Source organism: Chiloscyllium plagiosum, unplaced genomic scaffold, assembly GCF_037043375.1.
Source record: "Chiloscyllium plagiosum isolate Xiang-an unplaced genomic scaffold, Cpla_swu_hap1 HiC_scaffold_38, whole genome shotgun sequence".
Lineage (NCBI taxonomy): Eukaryota > Metazoa > Chordata > Chondrichthyes > Orectolobiformes > Hemiscylliidae > Chiloscyllium > Chiloscyllium plagiosum.
The window spans coordinates 34,811,262-34,823,761 of record NW_028270176.1 but is presented as its reverse complement, the minus strand read 5'-3'; the positions used below and the strand labels follow the sequence as shown (position 1 = coordinate 34,823,761).

At 63.0% G+C, this 12,500-nt stretch overlaps 1 pseudogene across 1 annotated transcript in view; it reads right to left on the bottom strand.

Annotated features, from left to right (window-relative positions):
- The window catches only part of LOC122545253 (uncharacterized), a 121,015-nt pseudogene that overhangs the window by 104,712 nt on the left and 3,803 nt on the right, over positions 1-12,500 (bottom strand). The window contains exons 3-4 of the transcript XR_015753618.1: positions 12,359-12,451; positions 5,326-5,448 (exon numbers count right to left, since the gene is read on the bottom strand). The product of XR_015753618.1 is annotated as an uncharacterized LOC122545253 (transcript). The remainder of the gene's footprint in view (positions 1-5,325; positions 5,449-12,358; positions 12,452-12,500) is intronic.

Genomic DNA, 12,500 nt, shown 5'->3' with positions numbered 1-12,500 from the left:
ACAGCCCCTCACTCACTCACTCACACAGCCCCTCACTCACTCACACACACGGCCCCTCACTCACTCAGTCACACACACGGCCCCTCACTCACTCACTCACTCACACGGCCCCTCACTCACTCACACACACGTCTCCTCACTCACTCACTCACACGGCCCATCACTCACACAGCCCCTCACTCACTCACACACAGTCCCCTCACTCACTCACACACACGTCCCCTCACTCACTCACATGGCCCCTCACTCATTCACTTACACGGCCCCTCACTCACTCACTCACACGGCCCCTCACTCGCACTCACTCACACGGCCCCTCACTCGCACTCACTCACACGGCCCCTTACTCACTCACTCACACACAGTCCCCTCACTCACTCACACGGCCCCTCACTCACTCACTCACACACACGTTCCCTCACTCACACGGCCCCTCACTCATTCCCTCACACGGCCCCTCACTCACACGGCACCTCACCCACTCACTCACATGGCCCCTCACTCACTCACTCACACACACGTCCCCTCACTCACTCACACAGCCCTTCACTCACTCACACACACGGCCCATCACTCACTCACACACACACGGCCCCTCACTCACTCACTCACACACACGGCCCCTCACTCACACACACGGCCCCTCACTCACTCACTCACACACACGGCCCATCACTCACTCACTCACACACACGGCCCATCACTCACTCACTCACACACACGGCCCCTCACTCACTCACTCACACACACGGCCCCTCACTCACTCACACACACGGCCCATCACTCACTCACTCACACACACGGCCCCTCACTCACACACACGGCCCCTCACTCACACACACGGCCCCTCACTCACTCACTCACACACACGGCCCCTCACTCACACACACGGCCCCTCACTCACACACACGGCCCCTCACTCACTCACTCACACACACGGCCCCTCACTCACTCACTCACACACACGGCCCCTCACTCACTCACACACACGGCCCATCACTCACTCACTCACACACACGGCCCCTCACTCACTCACACGGCCCCTCACTCACTCACACAGCCTCCTACTCACTCACTCATTCACTCACTCACACACACAGCCCCTCACTCACTCACTCACACACACAGCCCCTCATTCACTCACTCACATGTCCCCTCACTCACTCGCACAGGCCCTCACACAAACACACGGCCCCTCACTTACTCTCACTTACACGGCCCCTCACACTCTCTCACTCACTCACACACACAGCCACTCACTCACTCACTCACTCACACACACAGCCTCCTACTCACTCACTCATTCACTCACTCACACACACAGCCCCTCACTCACTCACTCACACACATAGCCCCTCACTCACTCACTCACTCACACACACAGCCCCTCACTCACTCACTCACACACACAGCCCCTCATTCACTCACTCACACGTCCCCTCACTCGCTCTCACAGCCCCTCACAGACACACACGGCCCCACACTCACTCACTTACACGGCCCCTCACTCACTCACTCACACGGCCCCTCACTCACACACACACGGCCTCTCACTCACTCACACGGCCCCTCACTCACTCACAAACACGTCCCCTCCTACACTCACCCCCTCCCACACTCACTCTAACCCACACTCACTCCAACCCACACTCACCCCCTCCCACACTCACATTCTCCCACACTCACTCCAACCCACACTCACTCCAACCCACACTCACCCCCTCCCACACTCATATTCTCCCACACTCACTCTAACCCACACTCACTCCAACCCACACTCACCCCCTCCCACACTCACCCCCTCCCACACTCACTCCAACCCACACTCACTCCAACCCACACTCACTCCAACCCACACTCACCCCCTCCCACACTCACTCCAACCCACACTCACTCCAACCCACACTCACCCCCTCCCACACTCACTCCAACCCACACTCACCCCCTCCCACACTCACGCACACCCACACTCACATTCTCCCACACTCACTCCAACCCACACTCACTCCAACCCACACTCACACCCTCCCACACTCACCCCCTCCCACACTCACGCCCACCCACACTCACATTCTCCCACACTCACCCCAACCACACTCACCCTCTCCCACACTCACTCCAACCCACACTCACTCCAACCCACACTCACTCCAACCCACACTCACACCCTCCCACACTCACTCCAACCCACACTCACCCCCTCCCACACTCACCCCCTCCCACACTCACTCCCTCCCACACTCACTCCCTCCCACACTCACCCCCTCCCACACTCACTCCCTCCCACACTCACTCCAACCCACACTCACTCCAACCCACACTCACTCCAACCCACACTCACACCCTCCCACACTCACTCCAACCCACACTCACCCCCTCCCACACTCACCCCATCCCACACTCACTCCCTCCCACACTCACTCCCTCCCACACTCACTCCCTCCCACACTCACCCCCTCCCACACTCACTCCCTCCCACACTCACTCCAACCCACACTCACTCCAACCCACACTCACTCCAACCCACACTCACACCCTCCCACACTCACTCCAACCCACACTCACCCCCTCCCACACTCACGCCCACCCACACTCACGCCCATCCACACTCACTCCAACCCACACTCACCCCCTCCCACACTCACTCCAACCCACACTCACCCCCTCCCACACTCACGCCCACCCACACTCACATTCTCCCACACTCACATTCTCCCACACTCACCCCCTCCCACACTCACTCCAACCCACACTCACTCCAACCCACACTCACCCCCTCCCACACTCACACTCTCTCACACTCACACTCTCCCAAACTCACTCCCTCCCACACTCCTTCCCTCCCACACTCCTTCCCTCCCACACTCACTCCCTCCCACACTCACACCCTCCCACACTCACACCCTCCCACACTCACACCCTCCCACACTCACACTCTCCCACACTCACACTCTCCCACACTCACCCCAACCACACGCACCCCCTCCCACACTCACTCCAACCCACACTCACTCCATCCCACACTCACTCCCTCACACACTCACTCCCTCACACACTCACTCCCTCACACACTCACACCCTCCCACACTCACACTCTCCCACACTCACCCTCTCCCACACTCACCCTCTCCCACACTCACACCCTCCCACACCCACCCCCTCCCACACTCATGCCCATCCACACTCACGCCCACCCACACTCACGCCCACCCACACTCACGCCCTCCCACACTCACCCCCACCCACACTCACCCCCACCCACACCCACCCCCCTCCCACACTCACACCCTCCCACACTCACTCCCTCCCAACTCACTCCCTCCCACACTCACCCCACCCACAGTCACTCCCTCCCACACTCACCCCGTCCCACACTCACCCCGTCCCACACTCACCCCGTCCAACACTAACCCCGTCCCACACTCACTCCCTCCCACACTCACCCCCTCCCACACTCCCTCCCTCACACACACCCTCTCCCACACTCACTCCCTCACACACTCACCCCCTCCCACACTCACCCCCTCCCACACTCACCCCCTCCCACACTCCCTCCCTCCCACACCCACCCCCTCCCACACTCACCCCCTCCCACACTCACCCCCTCCCACACTCACACTCTCCCACACTCACACTCTCCCACACTCACTCCCTCCCACACTCAACCCCTCCAACACTCCCTTTCTCCCACACCCACCCCCTCCCACACTCACTCCCTCCCACACTCACATTCTCCCACACTCACATTCTCCCACACTCAACCCAACCAAACTCACTCCAACCCACACTCACTCCAACCCAAACTCACACTCTCCCACACTCACCCCCTCCCACACTCACCCCCTCCCACACTCACACTCTCCCACACTCACCCCCTCCCAAACTCCCTCCCTCCCACACTATTCCCTCACACACTCACACCCTCCCACACTCACTCCAACCCACACTCACGCCCTCCCACACTCACACCCTCCCACACTCACACCCTCCCACACTCACACCCTCCCACACTCAACCCCTCCCACACTCAACCACTCCCACACTCACCCCCTCCCACACTCACCCCACCCACACTCACTCCCTCCCACACTCACGTCCACCCACACTCACACTCTCCCACACTCACCCCACCCACACTCACCCCCTCCCACACTCATGCCCACCCACACTCACACCCACCCACACTCACGCCCACCCAAACTCTCACTCTCCCACACTCACACTCTCCCACACTCACACCCTCCCACACTCACTCCCTCCCACACTCACTCCCTCCCAACTCACCCCCTCCCACACTCACCCCCTCCCACACTCACACTCTCCCACACTCACTCCCTCCCACACTCACCCCCTCCCACACTCATCCCCTCCCACACTCCCTCCCTCCCACACCCACCCCCTCCCACACTCACGCCCTCCCACACTCACGCCCTCCCACACTCACTCTCTCCCACACTCACATTCTCCCACACTCAACCCAACCAAATTCACTCCAACCCACACTCACTCCAACCCACACTCACACTCTCCCACACTCACCCCCTCCCACACTCAACCCCTCCCACACTCACCCCCTCCCAAACTCCCTGCCTCCCACACTATTCCCTCACACACTCACACCCTCCCACACTCACACTCTCCCACACTCACACCCTCCCACACTCACGCCCACCCACACTCACGCCCACCCACACTCACGCCCTCCCACACTCACGCCCTCCCACACTCACGCCCTCCCACACTCACTCCCTCCCACACTGACCCCCTCCCACACTCACCCCACCCACACTCACTCCCTCCCACACTCACGTCCACCCACACTCACACTCTCCCACACTCACCCCACCCACACTCACCCCCTCCCACAATCACGCCCACCCACACTCTCACTCTTCCAGACTCACCCCCACCCATACTCACAGTCTCACACACTCACCCCCTCCCACACTCACCCCCTCCCACACTCACTCCTACACTCACCCCACCCACACTCACTCCCTCCCACACTCACCCTGTCCCACACTCACCCCCTGCCACACTCACCCCCTGCCACACTCGCCCCCCCCACACTCGCCCCCCCCCCACACTTCCTCCCTCCCACGCTCACCCACTCCCACGCTCACCCCCTCCCACACTCACCCCCTCCCACACTCACACCCTCCCACAGTCACCCCCTCCCACACTCACCCCCTCCCACACTCACCCCGTCCCACACTCACCCCGTCCCACACTCCCCCCCCCACCCTTGCACACTCATTCCCACACTCACACCTTCCCTCCCTCAGTCTGAATGTGAGGGGGGCAGGTCGTGGAGCCCGGATTTACCTCGAAGGAGAGTTCATCGCTGGCTTGGGCAGTGTACCGTTTGATCACCTGAGCAGCAGCGATGGCTGGGACATTGATGACAGCCTCATCATTGACCAACAGGCGATACCCTTTATTATCGATCTGAGCACAGGATGACAAACACAGATCTGATCAATTCACCCTGAGCCGAAATCCCCAGAGGGTCCACACGGAGGAAGGGACACCGACAGGCAGGGGCTGAACTGTACAGAAAGACACAGAGAGCAACCATCCCTCAGCACTGACCCTCCGACAGTGCCCACTCCCTCAGCACTGACCCTCTGACAGTGCCCGCTCCCTCAGCACTGACCCTCCAACAGTGCCCACTCCCTCAGCACTGACCCTGACAGTGCCCACTCCCTCAGCACTGATCCTCCGACAGTGCCCACTCCCTCAGCACTGACCCTCCGACAGTGCGGCACTCCCTCAGCACTGACCCTCCGACAGTGCGGCACTCCCTCAGCACTGACCCTCCGACAGTGCCCACTCCCTCAGCACTGACCCTCCGACAGTGCGGCACTCCTTCAGCACTGACCCTCCGACAGTGCCCACTCCCTCTGCACTGACCCTCCGACAATACCCACTCCCTAAGCACTGACCCTCCGACAGTGCCCACTCCCTCAGCAGTGACCCTCCGACAGTGCCCACTCCCTCAGCACTGACCCTCCGACAGTGCCCACTCCCACCGCACTGACACTCCGACAGTGCGGCACTCCCTCAGTTCTGACCCTCCGACCGTGCGGCACTCCCTCAGCACTGACCCTCCGACAGTGCCCACTCCCTCAGCACTGACCCTCCGACAGTGCCCCCTCCCTCAGCACTGACCATCCGAGAGTGCCCACACCCTCAGCACTGACCCTCCAACAGTGCCCCCTCCCTCAGGACTGACGCTCCGACAGTGCCCCCTCCCTCAGCACTGACCCTCCGAAAGTGCCCCTCCCTCAGCACTGACCCTACGACAGTGCCCACTCCCTCAGCACTGACCCTCCGACAGTGCGGCGTTCCCTCAGCACTGACCCTCCGACCGTGCGGCACTCCCTCAGCACTGACCCTCCGACAGTGCCCCCTCCCTCAGCACTGACCCTCTGACAGTGCCCCCTCCCTCAGCACTGACCCTCCGACAGTGCACACTCCCTCAGCACTGACCCTCCGACAGTGCGGCACTCCCTCAGCACTGACCCTCCGACAGTGCCCACTCCCTCAGCACTGAACCTCCGACAATGCCCACTCCCTCAGCACTGACCCTCCGGCACTCCCACAGCACTGACCCTCCAACAGTGCCCACTCCCTCAGCACTGACCCTCTGTCAGTGCCCACTCCCTCAGCACTGACCCTCCGACAGTGCCCACTCCCTCAGCACTGACCGTCCGACAGTGCCCACTCCCTCAGCACTGACCCTCCAACAGTGCCCACTCCCTCAGCACTGACCCTCTGACAGTGCCCACTCCCTCAGCACTGACCCTCCGACAGTGCGGCACTCCCTCAGCACTGACCCTCCGACAGTGCCCACTCCCTCAGCCCTGACCCTCCGACAGTGCCCACTCCCTCAGCACTGACCCTCCGACAGTGCCCACTCCCTCAGCACTGACCCTCCGACAGTGCCCACTCCCTCAGCACTGACCCTCCGACAGTGCCCACTCCCTCAGCACTGACCCTCCGACAGTGCGGCACTCCCTCAGCCCTGACCCTCCGACAGTGCCCACTCCGTCAGCACTGACCCTCCGACAGTGCCCACTCCCTCAGCACTGACCCTCCGACAGTGCCCACTCCCTCAGCACTGACCCTCCGACAGTGCCCACACCCTCAGCACTGACCCTCCGACAGTGCCCACTCCCTCAGCACTGACCCTCCGACAGTGCCCACTCCCTCAGCACTGACCCTGCGACAGTGCCCACTCCCTCAGCACTGACCCTCCGACAGTGCCCACACACTCAGCACTGACCCTCCGACAGTGCCCACTCCCTCAGCACTGACCCTCCGACAGTGCCCACTCCCTCAGCACTGACCCTCCGACAGTGCCCACTCCCTCAGCACTGACCCTGCGACAGTGCCCACTCCCTCAGCACTGACCCTCCGACAGTGCCCACTCCCTCAGCACTGACCCTCCGACAGTGCCCACTCCCTCAGCACTGACCCTCCGACAGTGCCCACACCCTCAGCACTGACCCTCCGACAGTGCCCACTCCCTCAACACTGACCCTCCGACAGTGCCCACTCCCTCAGCACTGACCCTGCGACAGTGCCCACTCCCTCAGCACTGACCCTCCGACAGTGCCCACACACTCAGCACTGACCCTCCGACAGTGCCCACTCCCTCAGCACTGACCCTCCGACAGTGCCCACTCCCTCAGCACTGACCCTCCGACAGTGCCCACTCCCTCAGCACTGACCCTGCGACAGTGCCCACTCCCTCAGCACTGACCCTCCGACAGTGCCCACTCCCTCAGCACTGACCCTCCGACAGTGTCCACTCCCTCAGCACTGACCCTCCGACAGTGCGGCACTCCCTCAGCACTGACCCTCCGACAGTGTCCACTCCCTCAGCACTGATCCTCCGACAGTGCGGCACTCCCTCAGCCCTGACCCTCCGACAGTGCCCACTCCCTCAGCACTGACCCTCCGACAGTGCCCACTCCCTCAGCACTGACCCTCCGACAGTGCCCACTCCCTCAGCACTGACCCTCCGACAGTGCCCACACCCTCAGCACTGACCCTCCGACAGTGCCCACTCCCTCAGCACTGACCCTCCGACAGTGCCCACTCCTCAGCACTGACCCTGCGACAGTGCCCATTCCCTCAGCACTGACCCTCCGACAGTGCCCACACCCTCAGCACTGACCCTCCGACAGTGCCCACTCCCTCAGCACTGACCCTCCGACAGTGCCCACTCCCTCAGCACTGACCCTCCTACAGTGCCCACTCCCTCAGCACTGACCCTGCGACAGTGCCCCACTCCCTCAGCACTGACCCTCCGACAGTGCCCACTCCCTCAGCACTGATCCTCCGACAGTGCCCACTCCCTCAGCACTGACCCTCCGACAGTGCCCACTCCCTCAGCACTGACCCTCCGACAGTGCCCACTCCCCTCAGCACTGATCCTCCGACAGTGCCCACTCCCTCAGCACTGACCCTCCGACAGTGCCCACCGCCTCAGTCCTGACCCTCCGATAGTGCGGCACTCCCTCAGCACTGACTCTCCGACAGTGCGGAGCTCCCTCAGCACTGACGCTCCGACAGTGCCCACTCCCTCAGCACTGACCCTCCGACAGTGCCCACTCCCTCAGCACTGACCCTCCGACAGTGCCCCCTCCCTCAGCACTGACCCTCCGACAGTGCGGCGCTCCCTCAGCACTGACCCTCTGACAGTGCGGCACTCCGTCAGCATTGACCCTCCGACAGTGCGGAGCTCCCTCAGCACTGACCCTCCGACAGTGCCCACTCCCTCAGCACTGACCCTCCGACAGTGCCCACTCCCTCAGCACTGACCCTCCGACAGTGCCCACCTCCCTCAGCACTGACCCTCCGACAGTGCCCACTCCCTCAGCACTGACCCTGCGACAGTGCCCACTCCCTCAGCACTGACCCTCCGACAGTGCCCACACACTCAGCACTGACCCTCCGACAGTGCCCACTCCCCTCAGCACTGACCCTCCGACAGTGCCCACTCCCTCAGCACTGACCCTCCGACAGTGCCCACTCCCTCAGCACTGACCCTGCGACAGTGCCCACTCCCTCAGCACTGACCCTCCGACAGTGCCCACTCCCTCAGCACTGACCCTCCGACAGTGTCCACTCCCTCAGCACTGACCCTCCGACAGTGCGGCACTCCCTCAGCACTGACCCTCCGACAGTGTCCACTCCCTCAGCACTGATCCTCCGACAGTGCGGCACTTCCCTCAGCCCTGACCCTCCGACAGTGCCCACTCCCTCAGCACTGACCCTCCAACAGTGCCCCCTCCCTCAGCACTGACCCTGCGACAGTGCCCATTCCCTCAGCACTGACCCTCCGACAGTGCCCACACACTCAGCACTGACCCTCCGACAGTGCCCACTCCCTCAGCACTGACCCTCCGACAGTGCCCACTCCCTCAGCACTGACCCTCCGACAGTGCCCACTCCCTCAGCACTGACCCTGCGACAGTGCCCACTCCCTCAGCACTGACCCTCCGACAGTGCCCACTCCCTCAGCACTGACCCTCCGACAGTGTCCACTCCCTCAGCACTGACCCTCCGACAGTGCGGCACTCCCTCAGCACTGACCCTCCGACAGTGTCCACTCCCTCAGCACTGATCCTCCGACAGTGCGGCACTCCCCTCAGCCCTGACCCTCCGACAGTGCCCACTCCCTCAGCACTGACCCTCCGACAGTGCCCCACTCCCTCAGCACTGACCCCTCCGACAGTGCCCACTCCCTCAGCACTGACCCTCCGACAGTGCCCACACCCTCAGCACTGACCCTCCGACAGTGCCCACGCACTGACCCTCCGACAGTGCCCACTCCCTCAGCACTGACCCTGCGACAGTGCCCATTCCCTCAGCACTGACCCTCTGACAGTGCCCACACCCTCAGCACTGACCCTCCGACAGTGCCCACTCCCTCAGCACTGACCCTCCGACAGTGCCCACTCCCTCAGCACTGACCCTCCTACAGTGCCCACTCCCTCAGCACTGACCCTGCGACAGTGCCCACTCCCTCAGCACTGACCCTCCGACAGTGCCCACTCCCTCAGCACTGATCCTCCGACAGTGCCCACTCCCTCAGCACTGACCCTCCGACAGTGCCCACTCCCTCAGCACTGACCCTCCGACAGTGCCCACTCCCTCAGCACTGATCCTCCGACAGTGCCCACTCCCTCAGCACTGACCCTCCGACAGTGCCCACCGCCTCAGTCCTGACCCTCCGATAGTGCGGCACTCCCTCAGCACTGACTCTCCGACAGTGCGGAGCTCCCTCAGCACTGACGCTCCGACAGTGCCCACTCCCTCAGCACTGACCCTCCGACAGTGCCCACTCCCTCAGCACTGACCCTCCGACAGTGCCCCCTCCCTCAGCACTGACCCTCCGACAGTGCGGCGCTCCCTCAGCACTGACCCTCTGACAGTGCGGCACTCCGTCAGCATTGACCCTCCGACAGTGCGGAGCTCCCTCAGCACTGACCCTCCGACAGTGCCCACTCCCTCAGCACTGACCCTCCGACAGTGCCCACTCCCTCAGCACTGACCCTCCGACAGTGCCCACTCCCTCAGCACTGATCCTCCGACAGTGCCCACTCCCTCAGCACTGACCCTCCGACAGTGCCCACCGCCTCAGTCCTGACCCTCCGACAGTGCGGCACTCCCTCAGCACTGACTCTCCGACAGTGCGGAGCTCCCTCAGCACTGACCCTCCGACAGTGCCCACTCCCTCAGCACTGACCCTCCGACAGTGCCCACTCCCTCAGCACTGACCCTCCGACAGTGCCCCCTCCCTCAGCACTGACCCTCCGACAGTGCGGCGCTCCCTCAGCACTGACCCTCTGACAGTGCGGCACTCCGTCAGCACTGACCCTCCGACAGTGCGGAGCTCCCTCAGCACTGACCCTCCGACAGTGCCCACTCCCTCAGCACTGACCCTGCGACAGTGCCCACTCCCTCAGCACTGACCCTCCGACAGTGCGGCACTCCCTCAGCCCTGAGCCTCCGACAGTGCCCACTCCCTCAGCACTGACCCTCCGACAGTGCCCACTCCCTCAGCACTGACCCTCCAACAGTGATCACTCCCTCAGCACTGACCCTCCGACAGTGCCCACACCCTCAGCACTGACCCTCCGACAGTGCCCACTCCCTCAGCACTGACCCTCCGACAGTGCCCACTCCCTCAGCACTGACCCTGCGACAGTGCCCATTCCCTCAGCACTGACCCTCCGACAGTGCCCACACCCTCAGCACTGACCCTCCGACAGTGCCCACTCCCTCAGCACTGACCCTCCGACAGTGCCCACTCCCTCAGCACTGACCCTCCTACAGTGCCCACTCCCTCAGCACTGACCCTGCGACAGTGCCCACTCCCTCAGCACTGACCCTCCGACAGTGCCCCCTCCCTCAGCACTGACCCTCCGACAGTGCGGCGCTCCCTCAGCACTGACCCTCTGACAGTGCGGCACTCCGTCAGCATTGACCCTCCGACAGTGCGGAGCTCCCTCAGCACTGACCCTCCGACAGTGCCCACTCCCTCAGCACTGACCCTCCGACAGTGCCCACTCCCTCAGCACTGACCCTCCGACAGTGCCCACTCCCTCAGCACTGATCCTCCGACAGTGCCCACTCCCTCAGCACTGACCCTCCGACAGTGCCCACCGCCTCAGTCCTGACCCTCCGACAGTGCGGCACTCCCTCAGCACTGACTCTCCGACAGTGCGGAGCTCCCTCAGCACTGACCCTCCGACAGTGCCCACTCCCTCAGCACTGACCCTCCGACAGTGCCCACTCCCTCAGCACTGACCCTCCGACAGTGCCCCCTCCCTCAGCACTGACCCTCCGACAGTGCGGCGCTCCCTCAGCACTGACCCTCCGACAGTGCGGCACTCCCTCAGTACTGAGCCTCCGACAGTGCGGCACTCCGTCAGCACTGACCCTCCGACAGTGCGGCGCTCCCTCAGCACTGAGCCTCCGACAGTGCGGCACTCCCTCAGCACTGAGCCTCCGACAGTGCGGCACTCCGTCAGCACTGACCCTCCGACAGTGCGGCGCTCCCTCAGCACTGAGCCTCCGACAGTGCGGCACTCCGTCAGCACTGACCCTCCGACAGTGCGGAGCTCCCTCAGCACTGACCCTCCAACAGTGCCCACTCCCTCAGCACTGACCCTCCGACAGTGCCCACTCCCTCAGCACTGACCCTCCGACAGTGCCCACTCCCTCAGCACTGACCCTCCGACAGTGCGGTAATCCCTCTGTACATTTCTGTATTATGTGATGCTTCTTTGGCTCTGCGATTGGAGGTCTCAGTGACATTGGTATAAAGTCTGATCCTCACCTCCATCCAGGTGAGAATGGGGCCACAGTTGATTTTGTTGTCAGCAATGATGGAGAAACGGCTCAGGTAATCCCCCAACACCCCGTGGGTCACCTGTCAGAGAGCAACTGTCAGTGAGGATCTCATCGAAACACACCGCCAA